The sequence below is a fragment of the Lepisosteus oculatus genome, unplaced genomic scaffold, assembly GCF_040954835.1.
Source record: "Lepisosteus oculatus isolate fLepOcu1 unplaced genomic scaffold, fLepOcu1.hap2 HAP2_SCAFFOLD_60, whole genome shotgun sequence".
Lineage (NCBI taxonomy): Eukaryota > Metazoa > Chordata > Actinopteri > Semionotiformes > Lepisosteidae > Lepisosteus > Lepisosteus oculatus.
This window is the reverse complement of record NW_027168149.1, coordinates 75,338-97,412: the sequence shown is the minus strand read 5'-3', so window position 1 is coordinate 97,412 and position 22,075 is coordinate 75,338. Positions and strand designations below refer to the sequence as shown.

Sequence of the window (22,075 nt, the reverse complement as noted above, 5' to 3'; positions counted from 1 at the left end):
CAGGAACTCCAAGTAGGAGACAAGGTCCTGTACTTCCAATTTGCCAAACCCACAGGGGTGGCCCGGAAGTACTTACCCAGTTGGACAGGACCCCACGAGATTGTCGATAAGGTATCACCGGTAGCTTATCGAATTCAGATTGAGAAGGGAAGGCAATCTCTGGTCTACAAGTGGGTGCATCGCAACCACCTCCGGTTGTATCGCCCACCTCAAATGGCGCCGGAGAACACAGAATAGGGTTAAACGTCCAAACCCGATCAAAGAGGGGGGTGCCCCTTTGTAGCTGCAGGCAGTTAGGTACTGTACTGTAGGTCCTGCTAGGAAAATATATTCAAAATTATAGTGGAACTGTACCATGTGCCTCATCTATGTTCCAGAATGGGAATCCTAAAACTGCCACGGCTGGTCCTGACAGTACTGTGGATCGCCTCGACACAGCCCCTTGAAGTTGTGGAACCTGGTCCTCCTACCGGCATAGTCCTGCAGGAAACCATAGTCCTCTCCATGGAAATCTTTATGGTACAATCTTTTTTTTTTCTTATAAAATATACTTTATTCCGAAAAAAAACACATCTCAAAAGGAAACATCTCACACGATAACACTCCACAAAATTAAAACATCGGCGGAACGGCGGTGATTGTCCGTTATCAATCCTTGCAAGGGTGGGCGTATTTGCGCTATTATGAGAGTCCCTCCAAACCCTACCGCTTGCTGTAAACCATTAATCCCTGTACAGGGTCCATAGGCCTTTCCAGCGCTCCTTTGCCGTGGGGAAACCCCATTTAGCAACGTCGCGCTTCATCCTCCTCCTGAGGTCCGCCAGGATCCTCTCTTCCAGCTCCCTCGCTCCCCACTTGTTGTTGTGCCGGATGAGATTGTTCCTCGCGTCCCACAGGCCTTTCTTTGTGAGGGACAGCAGCAGCCACATCAGGAACTGCGTCCCCCTGTCCAGTCCGGTAGGTGCCAGCCCCAGCAGAATGTACTGGTAGCTGAGCACCGCATTCGTTTCCAGGAGTTGCATTATGTTGTCCATTCTGCCCCACGCCGCCTTGGCGAAGGGGCAGCTCCTTCACTTTATTAAGATACTGAAGAAAGATGTGGAGACGGGGGTTTGAATTTAATCCTTTCTGTAGGGGGTTTAGACTTTCAAGTCACAAGCTGGGGTTTATGGCAGGAAAGGGGGGTTAACTGATAAGGATTGCAGATGCAAGCTAGGAACCCCCCTGGGTGTAATGTTAAACTGACCATTTGTCCAGAACATCGTAAACTGGCCAAATACCATGAACCCCCCTCTTTACCATCAGACCGAGTGACGTCAGAAACGGAGAAGAAAACACTATATAACCCAAAAGTTTGTAACAGTACGGGGAACAATACTTCGGTTTTGTTGTTTCTTGCGGGAAACAAGACTTCGGCTTTATTGTTCCTTGCATGCAATAAACTCATCTGTTTTACTTCATCTCGGGATCAAGAACCTTATTTCTTCTGTTACAACAAATTTGGCGTAGTCGGCGGATGCTCCAGAAGGCGCAGAACTTCCCATCGGCAGGAGAGATGGTCAGCGCGCACATAACTAAGAGGTAAGGACTCCTCTTTTATTTAAAAGTCCTGACTCTCTCTGACCGATTGGGAAATCTCTGCTCCCTGCGAGAATCGCCCGAGATGACGGAGTAAACGTGAGTTTCTGAATTCCTCTGGCCCGGGGAAGACACCGGTGTATGTAATGGGTTGTTTGCTGTAAGCCCAGAATTTGGTCTGGCAGGGGTTCCGCGGTATTGTGTACAGGCGTTCGAAGCTGGTATATGCCTTAATTGCGCGTGGAGTTTTTGAACGGGTTTTGGACCCTTACCGTGAAGTTCAGGACTGGTGTGGGCCTTAATTGCGCCCGGAGTTCTGAAGGTCAGAACTGGTTTGGGCCTTAATTGCGCCCGGAGTTCTGAGGCTCAGGATCGGTGTGGGCCTTAATTGCGCCCGGAGTTCTGTGGCTCGGGATCGGTGTGGGCCTTAATTGCGCCAAGGGTTCTGGAGTGGTGCATTAAATGCACGTATAATCCAGGATTGGTGTGGGCCTTAATTGCGCCCGGGGTCCTGAGATTAGCTACGCCTTGATTGTGCACAGATTGGCGTGGCGTGGTTTTTTTGTTTTAAAGGAAACAGGAGTAGAAGAGATATATATATATATGTATGTATGTTTTTGGTGTTTTCCTTGTTTGTGAAATACATATACACACGCACGACACTAACATAAACACACCTCATAATAAAAGAGCAAAGCATTAAGTAGCAGGATTTAAAGGACGTTGAGACCCGAGAATCGCCCTGATTGAGCTCAGTGCGTAAGTCCACCCCGGGGCAAAAGCAGCGATGCTGGCGTTCTGGGGATGGTGAATTACTGATCAAGAAAGGGGGTTTTCGAGGTCTCGTTTCTTACCTGTGAACAGTGCGGTGTAAGCCCTCTCTAAAGTCTCGGAGAGGCATTTAGATCTGGAGGTAACAGACGCCCTTAGCTGAATGAGTGCAGTAATGCACAGGTTTTTCCAAGTGAAAACATCCCCCTACTGAATGAGCTGTTACCTCACACACGACAAAAGTAAATCTTAAAGAAACCAAACATGTGTGCTAATTGGGTGTTTGAGAAAGTGGTGGAAGTATCTGATTACATATCGGAAAAGTGTAAATTGACTGAAAGGGAAGAGAAATATAGGAAGAAGCTGAGTCTGTCAGAAGGAGTTTGGGGCGAAGATGCCTGTAAAAAAGCGTATGAACATTGGAACAAAAACAAAGATTTAGCTGCAGCCCTGGTGATCGGCCGACACCTGAGGTGGCAGATTAGCATGAAGGAGAAATCAGAATGGGATAAAAAAGAGAAGGAGTTCACAGAAAAAATAAAAGCGTTAAATGAGAGGAAAGATAATTTATTTGCGGCAAAAGAGGTACTAGAAAAAAAGCTAAAAGAGGGAGTACAGGAGAATGAGAAACTAAAGAAGGAATTAACTCCTGGTCACGCTGCACTGGTTAATGTGCTACAGCCGGCGACTAAGTTATATCCTGCTCTCCCACAGGGGAACAAACAGGCAGGAAACGAAAATAATTGGGATCAATTCCCACAGTGGCCATATGGAGATGGGGGGTCGGATTGGGATAACACTTGGTATGAGTGTGATAAAGATGGATCAGAGTCTCCCCTGTTAGAGGGAGGGCGCCCGTAGGTCTGTACTCTCACTCAAAGTGGGAAAGGACTTGATGTAGCAGGGGCTGGCGCCGTTGATGACAGCGCCACTCTAGCTCCGTCTCGCACCCCGCCGAGGGGGTCCGTTCTCGCACCTACCTTCCCTGAATCCCCAATACGATCAAATCCAAAACCGGAGGATATTGACCGGTGGGCTAGAGAAGTACCGCACCCAAAATTAGGGATGCAGCGAACCTGGAGTGCGCTTCAGGAATTAAAAGATACTTATGGTATCTCCCCCCTGACTGCCGCTATGATCCTCAGAAGGACAGGGGAAAAGCGTGTCGGAGAACTTAAACAATTGTGTGAGGATAACGGCAGGGGAGGGCGATGGGAATGGGTTTGGCGATGGCTTAAACAAAATTATCCACCAAAGACAGATTGGAAAAAGATATCTGCGCGTCAGCAAAAAGAAAGCGAGGATGTGGCTGACTTCACTGACCGCTTCGTCACACTCTGGCTGGAATGCTCAGGACTAAGTGACGAAGATGATGTGAATAGCGACGCCTCTGCTGTGATTAAACAAATTTATTTGGGCGGTCTTAAGCCTGATATAGCCAAAGCCCTTCAGTTAAAAGAGCCCGAAATAGGGCAAGATACGACTAAACAATTTGAGGAAATAGTTAAAATGGCACGGCAAATCGAGAGAAATATGTATGCTAAGGTGCGGGCAATACAAACAGGGTGGACACCCCCCATACTGAAGGGTGGAGCTGGCCCTGACACCCGACTAAATCCAAAAGGCAAAATTACAACTCGGTGCCATTATTGTAAAAATTTCGGACATTGGCAAAAGAATTGCAAAAAGCGATTAGCCAGTGAGGGCAGGATTGGAAGATACCGAGATCCCCCTTTCAATCCCTCGAATCGAGAGGGGCAAAAAAACCTGTTGTCACAATTACAGGATTTGAGCGAAGCAGACAAACGCGCTATCATCGAGGCCATCTATAAGAACGGACAGAGCCGACTTTACTTCTTGAGGAGGCTCAGGTCCTTCAATGTGTGTAGTAAGATGCTACACATGTTTTATCAGTCGGTGGTAGCGAGTGCCATTTTCTACGCAGTGGTGTGCTGGGGCTCTGGGATTAGAGCAGTAGATTCCAAAAGGCTGAACAAGCTCATCAGGAGAGCGAGCTCTGTCATTGGGTCTGACCTGGACCCCTTGGAGGTAGTGGCTGAGAGGAGAATGATGTCCAAACTGGAGGCCATCATGGACAACTTCTCCCATCCCCTCTATGACAGGCTTGCAGGAATGAAGAGCACGTTCAGCAATAGACTGATTCATCCACGGTGCGACAGGGAGCGCTACAGGAGGTCATTCTTGCCGTCTGCCATAAGACTGTACAACGCATCCACCTTGCGTCTTGGCAGAGGCAACAGCGACAGTGACCTGTTTCTGGACTAAACGCATATACACATATACTGCTACATCTGTTCTCTTTCTTTTTCTTTTTCTTTTTCCCGTTTACAACCACTTTTGTGCAATATATGCCAGGGACCTGTGCAATACATTTATATTTATATTTATATCTATGGTTACATCTATATTTATATTCATACGTGTGATACGATTTTCTGTGTACTGTTCTGTTCTAGTTTCCTCTTGTGTGTCCGGACTGTGAGTAACTCTTGTATTGTATTGTATGTATTGTACTATTAGTATATAATTCGTTACACTGTGGCTGTGTTGTGTGTGTTAAGCTGCTGTTGCACTGCAATTTCCCTCACGGGATCAATAAAGTATCTATCTATCAGGGAGCTTTTAAACTAGGACTCCCCCTAGTGGCCTCCCTACGCCTATCTCAGGAACTGAGTGAAAAAGAGCTCAAATTACAATGCACGATTAATGGGATTCAAATGTCACTTTTATGGGACACTGGGGCTCAATTATCGTGTTTATCTGAACAGTCAGCCAAACGGTGTGGTGTCATGTTCACAGGGAGGGAGCTGGAGGCCACTGGTGTAGGGGGTAATCGAATAACACTCAGAGAAACTCAAAAACTCAAGATTAGACTAGGAGATGGGGAGGTAACATTTAATGCTGTCATGTGGGTAGGATCTACCCCAGATCTGTTGGGATGGGATGCTCTGAAATACCTACAAGGGGTTACATTAACCATACATGAGGAGAGGGTGGAGGTAAACATCTGGTCCCTCCAAAAAGACGAACTAAAAGGGCATTCAATTTGGACTATGGATAAGGACGAATGCGGGCTTCTGGATATGGAACCCGCCACATTTACTGGGAAATCCCCGCCATACACAAAGCCATATAAAATCAACAAAGAGGCGGAGGAAGGGGTTCGACCAGTAATACAAAAACTATTGACTCAAGGCATTGTACGAAAAACACATAGTACAAGCAACAGTCCAATATGGCCCGTAAAGAAAGCCAGCGGAGCATGGCGATTCACAGTTGATTACTCAAAAGCTAATCAACACATCAACCGTCTCACCCCCTTGGTAGCAGACCCCTCTGCTATTTTTCAACTACTGACCCCTGAGCACCAGGTGTTTTCAGTAATTGACATGGCTAATGGGTTCTGGTCTGTTCCTCTACACCCAGAGTTACAAGATTGGTTCGCTTTTGTTGTAGATGGAGAACAATATACTTGGACCAGGTTACCACAGGGGTTTCATAACAGCCCCACCGTGTATCACATGGCACTTCGGAGGCATCTCCAGGAGCTGCCTCAAGTGTCCTCCGTCGTTATCCAATATGTGGATGATATTTTAATCGCGTCTCCTGACGAGGAAACCCACAAGAAGGACCTCCAAATTATTCTCAACCAACTGGTTAAAAAAGGACACAAGGCTAGTTATAGCAAAGCACAGTTATGCCTAGACACCGTAATTTACTTGGGACAAAAGATTAGTCAGGGAAAAAGGGAATTGACAGAAGATCGGGCCTAGGCAATCCGAACACACCCTAGTCCCAATACGGTGAGAGAGCTCCGATCATTTCTGGGTCTGTGCAATTTCAATAGAAATTGGGTTGATGCTTTTTCTGAAAGGGCCAAACCACTTACAGACCTATTAAAGGGGGGAGGGAGGTCCCTTGATCCTATTGCTTGGAGTCCTGAAGCTGAACATGCTTTTAATGATTTAAAACAAGCTCTGTTACAGGCTCCTGCATTGGGGTTTCCTCAGACAGATCAACCATTCTACCTCTACGTAAGTGAAAAGAATGGATTTTGGACAGCTGTACTAACACAGGAACATGGGGGTAGGTACCGCCCGGTAGGGTATTACTCTGGATCCTTGGACGAGGTAGCCAGGGGCTGGGGTCCATGTCTACGAGCCGTTCAGGCCGTCTGTCTAGCAGTACAGGCAGTCAATAACATAGTACTAGATCAACAACTGATTGTTCGATGCCCACATGCGGTACACACCCTCATGTCCCTGAATCGGGTCAGTCAGGTTAATGCGATACGATGGAGCAAGTGGCAGGTCTTGTTAGAGGCTCCAAATATTACCATTGAACGTGAAGGAGCTCTAAATCCAGCCACATTGTTACCTGACCCATCAGAAGCCTACATGTTAGAACACAGCTGTGATGTTTGGGCAATGGGAGAAGATGAGGGCATCAAAATAGCCGAGCAACCACTAAGGAATGAAGACCTCATCCTCTTCACTGATGGAACTTAATTCACAAATTCTAGTGGGGAGAGGAAAGCGGGTTGGGCTGTGACTACAGAACATGATATCCAATGTGGGGGAAGATTTGAGGTACCCACGTCAGCACAGTGAGCTGAACTGAAAGCTTTGGTGGAAGCCTGTAAATTAGCAAAAGGCAAGACCACCATAATATACACAGACTCACGATATGCATTTGGAGTATGCCATGACTTTGGAAGGTTATGGAGTAATAGGGATTTTTTAACCTCTGCTGGCACTCCGGTAAAGAATGCAGATCTGGTGTCTGAGCTGCTTGCGGCTCTCCAACTCCCAAAGCAGGTAGCTGTAGTCAAATGTAAGGGCCACAGCAGAGAGGACACTCCCGAGGCCAGGGGCAATAAGCTGGCAGACTGGACAGCACGTCAAGCTGCCCTGGGGCAATGGGAGGAGTGGGCTATAGAAAAACCTCTTCAGATTATTTCAGTTTGCACAGTGAACATACAGGCACTCCGGACGGAACAGCTCAGCGAGCTCCAGGCCCAGGCCCTAAGGATTGAGAAATGGACCTGGATGGAACGCAATGTGGGGCTGCAGAAGGATGGGACCTGGAGGTGCCAGCGTACAGGCAGACCCGCCTGTCCCAAGCAACTAATGCCCTACCTGGCACAGCAAATACACTCCACAGGGCACCCAGGTGTTAGCCAAATGACTCGACACTTTGCTCAGAGCTGGGTGGGCACAGGCTTCACACCCTTCGCAGCTGATGTGGTACAACGCTGTGGCGAGTGCCAAAAAGCCTCTGGAGCACCGCCGGTTCGGGCTCCTAATCTTCGACGTCCTGCACCCGAGGGGCCCTTTAGACACTGGCAAATAGACTATTGTTCACTGCCACCCTGTAAAGGGAAAACAGGTCTCCTAGTGATGGTGGACCAGTTTTCTAGATGGGTGGAGGCTGTCCCTGTCAAACGAGAGACTGCGCAGACAACTGCCAAATATCTCGTGACAGAAGTAATTCCCCGATGGGGACTCCCGTGTCGCATAGACTCAGACCAGGGCACACATTTTACTGGAAAAGTGTGTCAGGTGGTGGCAGACCTACTAGGGATCAAATGGGACCTGCATTGCCCTCATCACCCGCAGTCCTCCGGCATGGTGGAACGGGTGAACCGGACTTTGAAAGCTAAATTGACAAAGTACCACCTGGGAGGGATCCCCTGGGTGGATGCATTGCCCGCCGTACTGTGCAGCATCCGGGCTGGGACAAATCGAATAGTGGGGCTGAGCCCGTTTGAGGTGATCACGGGGCGTCCCATGAGACTGAGTGACTCTCCAGGACATGACAGAGTAGGCTTGAGTATACTAACTGATTCTCTGTTACAGTATTGCAAGTTGCTGACAGAGGCCACCCAAGGAGCCCGCGAGCAGGTCCTGGAGGCGTGGGGACCACAACCTGAAGGAGGGCACGACCTCATCCCAGGAGAGTGGGTGTGGATCAGGAAATTTCCTTCACAGGTTCTCCAGCCCAGGTGGGACGGACCCTACCAGATCCTGTTGACAACTGAGTCTGCGGTTCGAGTGGAAGGAAAAGATCGCTGGATCCACGCGTCACACTGCCGACGAGCCTCATCCCCATTTACAGACTCAGAATGAAATCATTTCTGTCAATAACGATAATTGTTGCTGTAGGACTATGTTCCGCAGGGATTAATGATCATCTCTCCCACAAAGGAGAACATGGAATTAATTCCTTTTTAGGCGTCTCCTATCTGACAGCTAAGAAAACCAACCAAAGTGCCTGCTGGGTGTGTGCCGCATTACCCAAATATGTACAGGAAGGACTTCCTATGGGGGCCATTCCTTGGCGTCTCGAGGAAGTCATAGGCACGATCATTTGGAGGGATAATTTAGGAGATTTTATATGACAAACTATGGGGGTTGCCATAACACGACTTTAACCTGCACAACATTACAATATCTACAGGAGCGAGGCTTAGAGCCCACGAGTTTCACAGGCTCTTACGCTCCTAAATATAACAGAAGCCATACACCACCATACCTGACTCTAAATAAGGAACGTGAGGGAAACATATGTTTTCAGCACACTAATGGTCTGCACTTGGTTGGATGGAGTCGTTGCAACCTTACCATCGCTGCAAATATATCCACCTCTACCTTCCAAATTCCAGGATGGGATCGGCACACCCCACAATTTGGTATAAGCTTCTTATTTTCAGAGGCATGGGGAGCGCCAAACGGAACATATTTCAGTTGTGGAAAACGAGCCTACCCATGGTTGCCAGCCCAGTGGTCTGGCTCATGTTATTTAGGATATGTGGTTCCTCATATCCGTGTTCAAACCCACAGCCCCTTCGGACCTAACCACAGACCACAAAGAAAATTGGCTGATTGGAAATATTATTTAGGTATAATATTTCCACAAGCCGGCATGAACTTTCTGAGTCGAGAGTTAATTCAAATGGCCTCGACTTTAGAAGAATTAGCAAATTCTATCTCATCTAGTCTGAAGGCTGTTAATGATGAGATGGTAGCCCTCAGAACAGTGGCCATGCAGAACCGACTAGCTTTAGATTATGTACTGGCGGCCCAAGGAGGAACTTGTGCAGTAATTGGCACTGAATGCTGCACATATATCCCTGATAATTCTGAGCACATCTCAGATCTGGCCCAACACATTTACAATGAGGGACAGAAATATCAGGACTATTATACTGAAAATTGGGGAATTGGGTCTTGGGTAAAGTCTGTGTTTGGGGCCTGGGGTGGAACCTTTTTACAGTGTTTATTTGTAGGAATAGTATTGTTTATATGTATAATTGTAATCATCACGTGCACAAAAACATGTATCACATCTTGCTATAACTGTGGAACGTACAATGTCATGGCAATACATACCTGTTCGCCAAGAAAGGAAAGATCTGCCCTGACATTGTATGTATAAAAATAGGCTACACTGACGTATGCCATATTTTATAAGGGGGGAATGAAGAAAGATGTGAAGACGGGGGTTTGAATTTAATCCTTTCTGTAGGGGGTTTAGACTTTCAAGCCACAAGCTGGGGTTTATGGCAGGAAAGGGGGGTTAACTGATAAGGATTGCAGATGCAAGCTAGGAACCCCCCTGGGTGTAATGTTAAACTGACCATTTGTCCAGAACATCGTAAACTGGCCAAATACCATGAACCCCCCTCTTTACCATCAGACCGAGTGACGTCAGAAACGGAGAAGAAAACACTATATAACCCAAAAGTTTGTAACAGTACGGGGAACAATACTTCGGTTTTGTTGTTTCTTGTGGGAAACAAGACTTCGGCTTTATTGTTCCTTGCATGCAATAAACTCATCTGTTTTACTTCATCTCGGGATCAAGAACCTTATTTCTTCTGTTACAACAATACTTAGAAGACAAAGATACTGTATCAATTTATGTTGCATTAGCCTGATTATGATTAAAAAAACACATATAATTAAACACGCGTTTACGATTTAAATCAAAACACGATTTAAATCAATATAAATGTTTATATTGTAACGCATACTGTCCAGCCTCCATTTCTCTATAAAAATTTACTCTATTACACACACACACACAATAGAAGCAGGAAGCAGAAGCAGTGACCGTTGTCAGAAGGGAAGAAGGTGACTATTCATTGTTATCAAAAATGACTTAGAATCGATCATGTTGTGATATTTTGAAATATAAAAGTCAATTGATTGTCCATAATATTGCTATTCTATTTTTTTGAAGAAATGTTTGTTAAAAGGAGAGTCCAGCACCAGCTGGATTTGAACACACAACCTGTGAGTTGGTAATCGCGCACGTAGACCAGTAGGCTACAAGGGAAGTCGCATGAAGATGGAGGCGAAACAGCCCTACACAGCCCTGTCGCAGTACACGAATATAATCATATCGTTATTAAATTCTTTAGATACGCCATTCCATATTATATTAGCAGAAAAGCTTAAAACTACCACTTTTTCACACGCTATTTCACATGCTAGTTAAATACTTCGATGCTTAAAATCGTTAGGGAGAAATGGAATACCGGTGTGTATTTTTCCTTTAAAGTACCGATTCCTGGAATCTGACTGGCTGACACCCTTCTGAAGTGGTTCCATAAAATCTGGTATACGGAAAAGAAAGCGTTGATAAAAAAGCCTGGATTCTCATGTATCTCATACAAGTATCTTTTAAAATAGTCTTTGCTGTGCTCTTGAGGATCCTTGTGATATTTTGAGCTCTAGTTGAATGATAAGTGTTGCATTTTAAATCATTTTCGTAGTTAAAAATTATGAAACGCCCTGTTAAAAGCAAGGGAGTTTTTATGCCCGTTGAACTAAAACAAAATGCCTGACAAAGTATGGCTTGGACAGATTCCAAGTGCTTGTACAAATGTGCTAAAGAAATTATACTTTGAGTATACAGCTTGTCCAAAGTCATTCATTATTAATACTATTAGTAATATCTTCGGTAAAGGCTTTGATGCATAAATATTTCTGATAAAGGTAGGTTGTGTACTTCTGTCCAACTGAGCAATCTTGCTTTCATAAAATATACCAACATTTTAATGACTAATGATTAACATGCTGTAATACACAGTTCAAAATTAAAAGCTCAAATGCTGTACATGAGAGGTTAAGCTCCCCCTGGCGGTTTTACAAGGTGACGCCGGATAGTTCCCAGCATGACGTCAAATGACGCGATTAACCGCGTGATACCGCGACACACCGACCGGGGTATGCCGCGAAATACCCCACCCATTTTGAATGGCTGCATCTGTATACAGTACAGTTTGCATACAGTACTGTGTTTATGTTCCTAAACTGATCTCTTTTATGAGCAGGTGAAAGGCATGGTGAATAGGAGATTTTCAAAAATTACTGTGCTTTGCATGATTGGAAACAAATGCGTGATTGAGAAATGCTGTGGTGTTACTTTTACAAAGATGGTCGATGAAAAAAAGAATGTGGACCAGGGCAATACTTTGAGTTTACAGCTTGTCCAAGGTCATTCATTATTAATACTATTAGTATTATCTTCATTAAAGACTTTGATGGCGACAGCTCAAACATGAGAGGATGAGCTTTATTAGCTCCACCTTGTGGAAATTCCGGATACTATTATTTTAGTTGCGGTACTATAGGAGAATTTACGGTAAGTCGTGGTAGACTGAGTAAAGCGCACCGCAAAATATTGCGGTATCGCCCGCTTGTTTTGAATGGCTGCATCTGTAAACCACAGCTTAAAGAAGAGCACCATCTCAGTGCCATACTAATGTAAATGAAGTAATACTAAGACATGTTCTTATGGATTTGTCTTACCTTGAGATATGCAATTGGATTTCAGGATTAACTTCCACATTCAATGTACTGGTGATTCTTTGCCTGGTCAGTACCTGGGTGGGAGACCTCCAGTGAACAATTAAGCTTGCTGCTGGAAGTGGTGTTAAGAGACTCTTAGGATCTTCCAGAGGTGTCTGTCCAATAGCACTAGTTGCCTTAGAGCTGGCTCAAACATTGCTCAAGAGTCTACCTTTCACAGATGCGCAAAGATGAATGATGGGGGTGCACGCTTCAAGGAGCCTTCCAACTGTAGGGACCGATTAGAGACGATCCGTAGCATGTGTTCGTTTCCATATACGCCCCGTGTCTCAACGGTAGGACAGAGTCAAATACTGCCTCGACACGTAACAGCGTTATATTAAACCGCAGGACTTGAGGGCTGTTTTGTTTGAATGTTCAAGGCATTGGTAAGAGCGTAGGTCAAGGGCCATTGGTGCATCTCCTGTAACTGGACTAAAAATGCTATTCAAAGTGCAGTGACTGAAATCGTCGTCCACATGTCTCCGTTGTTGATTGCTTTCTGTCTAAGAACGTTCTGTTTTCATGTCCGAACGGGGAGACTTTATCATTCCAACTTGAAGCCACCCTTAAGTCCTCTGAGGTGTGTGTGTGTGCTTGCACGTATGGCGTAAAAGGTTTCTTAAACGGAGAGCGAACTTGAAAAAAGTTGCCTCCGCCGCCGCCGCCGCCTCGCACTCCCTGTTCGATTGTAGCAAGAAGGCAGCGGCCGCGGCGCTCGCTGTAGTCGTGGCCGAGTGGTTAAGGTGATGGACTTGAAATCCATTGGGGTCTCCCCGCGCAGGTTCAAATCCTACCGATTACGGCGTCCTTTGCATTTGGTTGCGTGCGTGCATGTAAAAGGACCAGTGCCGTTTCGTTTTCGTTGGGACCTTTAACACTCTAAATCGCCTGGACCCGCAGCCTGTGAAATCGATTCTTCAGCACCCACGAAGGACGCTTTGCAGCTGGACACAGATAACGATGCTTTTCTGCAACGAGCTTTCCAGCTGAATTTTCTCGGCAGCTCCGTACTGAACCTGTTCTCCATTGCAACATAGCGGAGGCTCGTCACGTCTATAGCAAGGCTGTGTAGGACCGCATACGCCACAGTGACTTGTACACAGACCACATGAAAGGCAAGCAAAATACCCTTTTAAAATTCCAAAGACTCACAAGGTCAGAGGAACAGCGATGACCTGAACAGATCTGTTACAGAAGTCTAGGTTGACCTTTTTAGAGCTGTAATTGCATTTTTGTTTAATAGAAGATCAAATCTACTCGCATGTACCAGCACCTTACAGTTTATTGATGTTAATTCTGTTTAAGTAATAAGATTGCTAACGATGTTGGACTTTAGTCGGTGTTTTTTAGAACAAATTGCTTACACTTCTGTAAGGAATACGCAGTACGTGCCTTTGTCAGTCATTGCTCACCATACCTGTAACTTTCTTATCTAACTCACTTCCTCAAATGGTGAAGGTCCACAAACATAAATGAAAAAAAAACCCTTGTTGTAGATGAGGTGCACAAAAAAGCAGCCCCTGATAGTGTATAACACATTTATACTATTGCAGAGACACATGTAACATATATATATACTGTATATATATATATGAAACAGAAATAGAAACAGAAACAGGAATCGCTTACTCACCTGGAGAATCTCTGTAGGAATATCTAGCATTTATCAATGGAAATAAAAGCTGCTTTAATACAGTGCATGTTCAAACTCAAACCCTCAGCTGCTGTTCTTGTTTGTTTTGGGACAAATTGCAACTGAGCATCGCATGAGCCGTTACGTACCCTTATCTGTTAGGGAATTTCAAGGGAGGAGTTAGGTCAGAATGGGTAGGCTGCAAAACAACAAGTAAAGATTTATTCCAAGATGAAACGTTGTGGCGGTTTTCTTATCTTTTCAGCATGGACTCAACTTTTACGTGTTCCTTATATGCTATATATGTATATATTAGCACCAATGTCGTTCTTAAAAACTAACATGAAATTGTCAGGGACATTCAGCTATATACAAAGACGAGACAGACAAAGTAATAATTCTATATTAACGTGGCCTACATATTGACGCAATGATCGAACTAACTGACATGTTCTGATTCAGATCCCCTGCAGTTCATGCCAATTAGAACAATAGCAATGCTGAGTCCTCCCAACCCTACCGAGCACAAATTCAGCTGCTCTCCAGTTCTGTTCTGCATGTTTTTTCATTGCAATTGAGCTCAGAGCTGGAGATGATCTCCATACAGTTCTGTGTTAACTAGCCCACACTTGCGTGCTAATTTACGGGTTGTGGCAAATGCTTTTCTATAGTTCATATACATGACGGCAACCTGTTACCGAGGAACCTGAGAGGTTTAAAAGCCTCACGAGCCAGGCAGGACTCGACCCTACAATCTTCTGATCCGAAATCAGACGCATTATCCATTACGCCACTGGCCCATAGAACATGCGCTTGCACTCCACCACAGAGAGCTCTACACTGCTACCAGTAGTACACTTCCCCATCTAAATTTTCACAGCAAGAAACTTGTGTTTCCTACTATTTTTATCAGGTTTAAAATATCATCTCCTTAAAACAGAAAAAGTGTTGATGTGTCGTGCTGAAATTCCGATTGATTTTGAATTCAAAGAAAAAAGGTTTTCTTCCAAAACACCGTGAAATTGTCACATCTTGCAGACAATAGGTGTATTCCATGTTGAAAAGAGAAGAAAGAAAACCATGGAACCTTTTACAGGTGTGAGGCTTCTTCAGGTGTGAGAAGACCTCACGGCCGAAACGTTGTGGTTCCTTTCTTCTCTTTTCAGCATGCAATAAACCTATTACTTGTTCCTTTGCAGCCGAGGCATGCTGACATAGCTACCCAGCTGAACATCTTGCAGACTCTACTTCTCTACTGTAGAAGTAAAGCAGGGCTTGCTGGGTGAGCTTTTGCTCCGGTATGTTAGGTCACGTGTCATGTTAAATCACTTCTTCTAAACACAACATTTGCTGGTGCTAGCTTTCCCCATGAAAAGAGACATTTCCCTTACAGTACATGACATATCGTTTTTTTTCTATCAATAAGTATAGAAATAAAACAAAAGAAAAAATGTTGTCGCCAAAGAATGCACAGCTCTGTCGCCTTGGGGAGGTGTCAAGGACATTGAGCTCCTTGGACATGAGAAGTGCCAGATAAATGCCATTTCTCATCATTTCTCTTGGCGTCAGTTCTGCTATTAAATGGGAAAGAGGCAACGGGCTCAGAGATTATGTTAAGTGCACACGGAGCGCAGATATGTCCAAGTGTCTGTAAAAGTGCGGTGCTCCCTAGTGGGTTAAAGTGCCTGCCTAGTAAGCAGGCGATCCTGGGTCTGAATACCAGCTGTGCCTCTCTCCGTGTCTTGTTGTGCCAAATGTATCATTTCAGACAAACATGTACAGCTTGGTTCAGTTTAATGCAAGAATTAATTTCCTTTCTGGAATAACTTGTTTTTGAAGAAATCCATACATTTTGTGAAAGATGAAATCCATTTCTTGGTTGTCAGTGAAAAAATATTGCTGGCTACAAGAAGTGCAAACGACTGTTTTCTTTGACCATAAACCTGCAAATGTAGGGAGCACAAAAGGCTGTCAGTCTCTGTGGAGCAATCAGTTAGTGCATTTGGCTGTTAACTGAAAGGTTGGTGGTTCGAGCTCCTCTGGTATGCGTGTCTCAGTTTTTCCAATGTAAACATCATCACCATCGCTAAAGAAGATGGCGCAGAAGGCTCCACAGCCGAAACGTTGTGCTAATTTTTTTCTCTTTTCAGCATGGAGTAAACCTTTGCTTTATCCTTTGCAGCCTAAGCATGCTGACGCAGCTACCTTTCTCTTAACGCGCCTCAATCATTATTCACCAAAACGATCAGCAGAATAAGTCGCCTTTGTGGTGATGTCACTCCTCTGCTTCACAAATGTCCTAAGTGATGGGCCATTTCTTTCTGCCATTTTTCCGGAGCGGTTATTGATTGCTCCATCATTTCCCTCTTACTTTCCATCACTAGATTGAAAAAAAAAACAGAAACAGGCTGACAGGACGACAAATCAAATTGCAAAAACTCATCAAAGCACTCGATAGAGTATTTGAATCCACAAGTAGCTACGAGCAACTTTGTCTTGGCTTGCATGAATGTCGGAAAATGTCAAAAAGAAAAAGATGGTGGCTTTTTCATATTCGTTCTTTTATTTTTAGCTCGTTGGCTCTTCTGTCCATTGTCCTCCTGCCTGGCTCTTGACCTGTGACTGTCTGAACGCACACAGTAGACTTTCATGCGGGGGATTTGTCCTGAGCCTCTGTGAAAGACCCACCCACCCCCATAAATAACTGCTCTGGAAACACATGATTGCAAAACTAAACCACAGCTTAAAGAGGAGCTTGTCATGACCGCCAGGCAGTTAAGACCAACTCTTAAGCGATCTAATCAGCACCAGCAGTGGGTGATTATTAACAAACGCTGCCGCACAAGTTAACCCACCTGCACACACTCCACCGTGCGGTACGCAGTGCTATTTTTACCATCTTTACCTGCTTCCCGCTGCTCGGTATTGAGTCTATTCCTTGAGAGCTCTACCTGGCGTTTTTTCCATTACCTCGTTTATTCTGGATATTGGACTCCCCTTCTGCCTTTTTGACTTTGGACCTCGCCTCTCACCTCGGACTGTTTGCCACCAGTGTTCTCCCTGGATTACGACTTACCTTACGCCTCTTGACCACGAAACAAAGCAAAGCAGAGCAAAACAAAACGAACAAACGAAAACCCTCACGTCCCGCACTTGCATATAACGCCGTTACGTGCCCAAGTGGTATTGTACGTCATCCTAGCACTGCACCCCGGGCGTACGGTATATGGGAACGAGCACACGCCACGAATCGTCTCGAATCACTCCCTACAGCTGTAAGGCGCCTTGAAGCGTGCACCCCCAACTTTCTGCTTTGCCCATCTGTGAAAGGTAAACTCTTGAGCAAACTCTGAACCAGCTCTAAGGAAACAAATCCGATTAGATGTTACTTTGACTCATCTTTTTACGCTCAGTGCTGGATTGCTCAAACTCCAGCTAGGGTTAGGGTTAGCATTCCCACGCTACTTAGACACTTTGTTTATGCTCAGTGCTGGATTTTGGGAACTTCAGGACGAGTGGGAATTTTCTCCTATCTGTCAATTCTGTTTTGTTTTGGAGACTCTTGGCTGCCTATGTTGTACAGTGCAGCGTGAAGGAAACATTTTCCAAAACTGTGTCAGCTCAAAAGTTGTAAGAAAACCTCTCCAGCTACTTTAACTCTCTTCATTTTTGTCATTTAATGTGACACTCGATGTATAACTGTATAACATCAGTTATTCTGTGCGATTGATTCTCATTTCATTCTAAACTCGCCCGCCCAGGGACGCCATTAAATGTAGAGGTTTGATGGGTTTACTGAGACAATTATTAATTGTAGCAATAAACACGAGGTTGTTCGTTGGGGCTTTTAGAAAATCAATCGTCAGAACAACTAACAACGCACACACATATGCAAATAGTGAGGCTCCAGTTCGACACCCAGTTCGACACCACTTTACAGTATATGACAAAAGCATGGCAGACTGTGCCGGACCGGCAGATAACTTCCGCTTATTTTTACCATATTAAACATTGGAAATCCTCCCACTTGTATTTGTAACACTTGATTTTGGCTCCACCTAAGACACTCTTAAATCTTCAAACACTTTCCTCTTCTCCCGCAACACTCTTGTCTGTCGGCACTATGTGGCAGCGTTGCATTACAACCCCTCTAACCACGGAAAGGAACCTAACAGCTTTGGTAAGAGAGGAGAAAAGGACCGGGCCAGTACGGGGCTCGAACCCGTGACCTTGTTGTTATTAGCACCACGCTCTAACCAACTGAGCTAACCGGCCTCACAACAGGGCCCCTCTCTGTGCTGCAAAAAATCGAACTCAGGGAATTTCTTTTGTCCTCCTTTGAATAGAAAGCCGTGTAATTCAGTGTACGGGCTTTCTCGTGCAGTTTCATGGTTCTTGTAACCCAAATCCTACACTGGCCTGAAGTGCCCCCCCATTTCACAGCATTTTTCAGCTGATTTAAAATGTACCTAAAGGAGAAGCATTATTGAAGACCATCAATTACCAAGAGCTTTTGTCAAAGGTTTTGGTGGTCATTTTGAATGACCACAGAGCGCTGTGACCTTGGTTTTACATCTCATCCAAAAGACAGCGCCCTTTTACAACACAGCATCTCCGTCACTATACTGGGGCATTGGGACCCGCACAGACCTCAGGGTGAGCGCCCCCCCCCGCCGGCACCATTAACACCGCCTCCAGCTGGAAGCTTTGTTTTTCCCTGTAGCTCACCCTCATCCGGGTACTGAGCTGGCTCACACCTGCTTAGCTTCAGTGGGTTTTCAGTTGCGAGTTGCAAGGGGATGCAAGTGATGGAGCCGCTCGCTGCAAAAGCCACTGCATTGGCCGGGAATCAAACCCAAGCCTCCCGCGTGGCAGGCAAGAATTCTACCACTGAACCACCAATGCGCAGTGCCTGGGTCTTCAAAAAAGACGCTTTTTTGGTGCTCTGTGCAACACGCGTCGACATCTGCTTCCAGCTGCAAAATGCCGTTCGCGGACGCTGAAGAACTTATTTCTAAGGCACCGGGTACAAGCGATTGGGCGTTTTAAAACCACCAGGAACAGCAAAGAGGCGCGCTTCTTTGCTTGCGCCGAAACACACCGACTGGAGGCGGACAACGTAGTCGGCAGGATTTGAACCTGCGCGGAAAGACTCCAATGGATTTCAAGTCCATCGCCTTAACCACTCGGCCACGACTACAGCAAGCCCCATTGCCGCTGCGTTCTTGCTACAATCTTACCTGGATCACGAGGCGCCGGCGGAAGCCTTTTTCAAAGTCGTTCTCCGTTTCAAAAAAACATTTCCAAAATACAAGCCTTGCAGACAGACACGCCTCAGAGTACTTAAGGGTGGCTTCATGTCGGAATGATAAAGTCTCCCCGTCCGGACATGAAAATGCCACTTTGTTACACACAAAAAAAGAATCAACAACAGAGAAATGCCCACAAGCATTTGAAAAGCCGCACCACGTCACACTTGAAATAGCTCTTACATTAGTGGTAGACGCAGGAATCGCCTTTTTATTTACGCTCTTACCAACGCGATGGAAAGCAAAACAAAGCAAAGCAGAGCAAAACAAAACGAACAAACAAAAACCCTCACGTCCCGCACTTGCGTATAACGCCGTTACGTGCCCAAGCGGTATTGTACGTCATCCTAGCACTGCACCCCGGGGCGTATGGTATATGGGAACGAGCACACGCCACGAATCGTCTCGAATCACTCCCTACAGCTGTAAGGCGCCTTGAAGCGTGCACCCCCAACATTCTTTTTTGCGCATCTGTGAAAGGTAAACTCTTGAGCAAACTCTGAACCAGCTCTAAGGAAACTAATCCGATTAGACGTTACTTTGACTCATCTTCTTACGCTCAGTGCTGGATTGCTCAAACTCCAGCTAGGGTTAGGGTTAGCATTCCCACGCTACTTAGACACTTTGTTTACGCTCAGTGCTGGATTTTGGGAACTTCAGGACGAGTGGGAATTTTCTCCTATCTGTCCATTCTGTTTTGTTTTGGAGACTCTTGGCTGCCTATGTTGTACAGTGCAGCGTGAAGGAAACATTTTCCAAAACTGTGTCAGCTCAAAAGTTGTAAGAAAACCTCTCCAGCTGCTTTAACTCTCTTCATTTTTGTCATTTAATGTGACACTCGATGTATAACTGGAGCCTCACATATGCAAATGGTGAGGCTCCAGTTCGACACCCAGTTCGACACCACTTTACAGTATATGACAAAAGCATGGCAGACTGTGCCGGACCAGCAGATAACTTCCGCTTATTTTGACCATATTAAACATTGGAAATCTTCCCACTTGCATTTGTGACACTTGATTTTGGCTCCACCTAAGACACTCTTAAATCTTCAAACACTTTTCTCTTCTCCCGCAACACACTTGTCTGTCGGCAGTATGTGGCAGCGTTGCATGACAACCCCTCTCACCACGGAAAGGAACCTAACAGCTTTGGTAAGAGAGTAGAATTACCTGAAGAACTGCTTTCCATGGAAGCAGGACCAAGCGATGTAGCATTTTCATAGTACCAGGAAAGGAGAAGCGGCACTTCGCCTTTGCCTTATTCATTAGGTTTTCAAAGGCATAAGTAGAGCACCAGAGGTGCGAACGCAAAATGCGTGGTTATTTAGCGTTTTTATAGCACGAGGAAAGGAGAAGCGGCACTTCGCCTCTGCCGCGCAGGCACAAGGCGACGTGCGGCAGACGCCGGAGTCGGCAGGTTTCGAACCTGCGCGGGGAAGCCCCAACGCATTTCGAGCCCATCACCTTAACCACTCGAGCACGACAAATGCGAGCTCAATGCCGCCGCATTCCTCCTATAATCAAACACGGACTGCGAGGTGGCTGCGGAAACCTTTTTAAAGTTGGTCTTCGTTAAAAAAAATACCTTTCACAAGATTCGTGCCGGCAGACAGACACGCCTCAGAGGGTTTAAGGCTGGCTTCACGTTCAAATGGTAAAGTCCCCCAGTCCGGATGTCAAAATGCAACTTTGGCAGACAGAAAAAACATCAACAAACCAAAAATGTGGACAAGGATTTTACAAGCTGCACCACACTGCACTTTCAAAAGCATTTACATTCGTGTTAGACGCAGGAATTGCCTTTGATTTGCGCGCTTACGAACGCCATGGAAAACGAAACAAAACTAAAGCCCTCAGCTCCTGCACTTGATTATAATCCCGTTACGTGTCGAAGCAGGAATTTACGTCATCCTACCACTGCAACACGGGGAATAGAGGGAAATGAGCACAAGCTACGAATTGTCTCTAATCAGTCCCTACAGTTGTAAGACGCCTGGAAGCGTGCACCCCCATCATTAATCTTTGCGCATCTGTGCAAGGTAAACTCTGGAGCAGTCTCTAAACGGCTCAAAGGAAACACGTGATTGATTCCATGTGCATCTGGGGTTCATTTCTTATTTACATTTAATTCAAGGGAAAGGCTTGGGTCAGTTTCAGACGGCCTCCAACAGCGAGATTCAAGCGCCCCACCTTCAGCCCAATCTGCGCCGCCAGAACGCCAACGGCTCCTCTGGTCTCCGGGGTGCGGTTGTGACCCCGTAACCTAAAGTGTTGGTGGCAGACAAATGGAGACTAACAGGTGATGTCCTAGGACATGACTACATTGTGACACTCGGTGGGGATGGTGACCATTGCTTGGAAAAGAGTGCGAGGCCCCTTTAGAAAAACATTTTGTTAACAGGCATTCTGCCTCAGCCTAAACACCTATAGCTTGCAAAGCGCTTGCTATTAGACAGACACCTCTGCAAGACCTTAAGAGTCTCTTAAACTAGTGATTGTAAGGTGTTCCCAATGGGCGATGTTTGGCTTTCAAATCATCTCTCTGTGGAAGCGCCGCGATGCAACTGTTTAAGGCTTAGAAGCAGCTGACTGTTTCACTACCTAGCTGATTACTGTCAGTCAGGGAGCTCAGAGGTGAAAAGCCTGTCTGAGAGACAATTCGCCGTCGATCAGTTCAATATGTTCCGTACCAGCTCGGCGCACCTGAGATCATCTTGGTAGCTGTGTAGCTCAGATGAGTGAGAGCGTGTGTGTGTGTACCACCGTGATTGGATGCCGGTTCTTCTCAGGTCACAGTAAACCTTCTGCTGCCTAACTTTCCCCAGTGTGCCCCAGTGGCCTAATGGATAAGGCACTGGCCTCCTAAGCCAGGGATTGTGGGTTCGAGTCCCATCTGGGGTG

The 22,075-nt window shown here is 45.7% G+C and overlaps 3 non-coding genes across 3 annotated transcripts; 2 read left to right on the top strand and 1 right to left on the bottom strand.

The window, feature by feature from the left end:
* The first annotated feature begins 12,950 nt into the window (after positions 1 to 12,950).
* trnas-uga (transfer RNA serine (anticodon UGA)) lies at positions 12,951 to 13,032 on the top strand. Its single transcript has one exon. It is a non-coding gene; the product is annotated as a tRNA-Ser (tRNA).
* Positions 13,033 to 18,981: 5,949 nt separating this feature from the next.
* On the bottom strand, positions 18,982 to 19,063 carry trnas-uga (transfer RNA serine (anticodon UGA)). Its single transcript has one exon. It is a non-coding gene; the product is annotated as a tRNA-Ser (tRNA).
* A 2,939-nt stretch (positions 19,064 to 22,002) lies between these two features.
* trnar-ccu (transfer RNA arginine (anticodon CCU)) lies at positions 22,003 to 22,075 on the top strand. The gene has a single exon. It is a non-coding gene; the product is annotated as a tRNA-Arg (tRNA).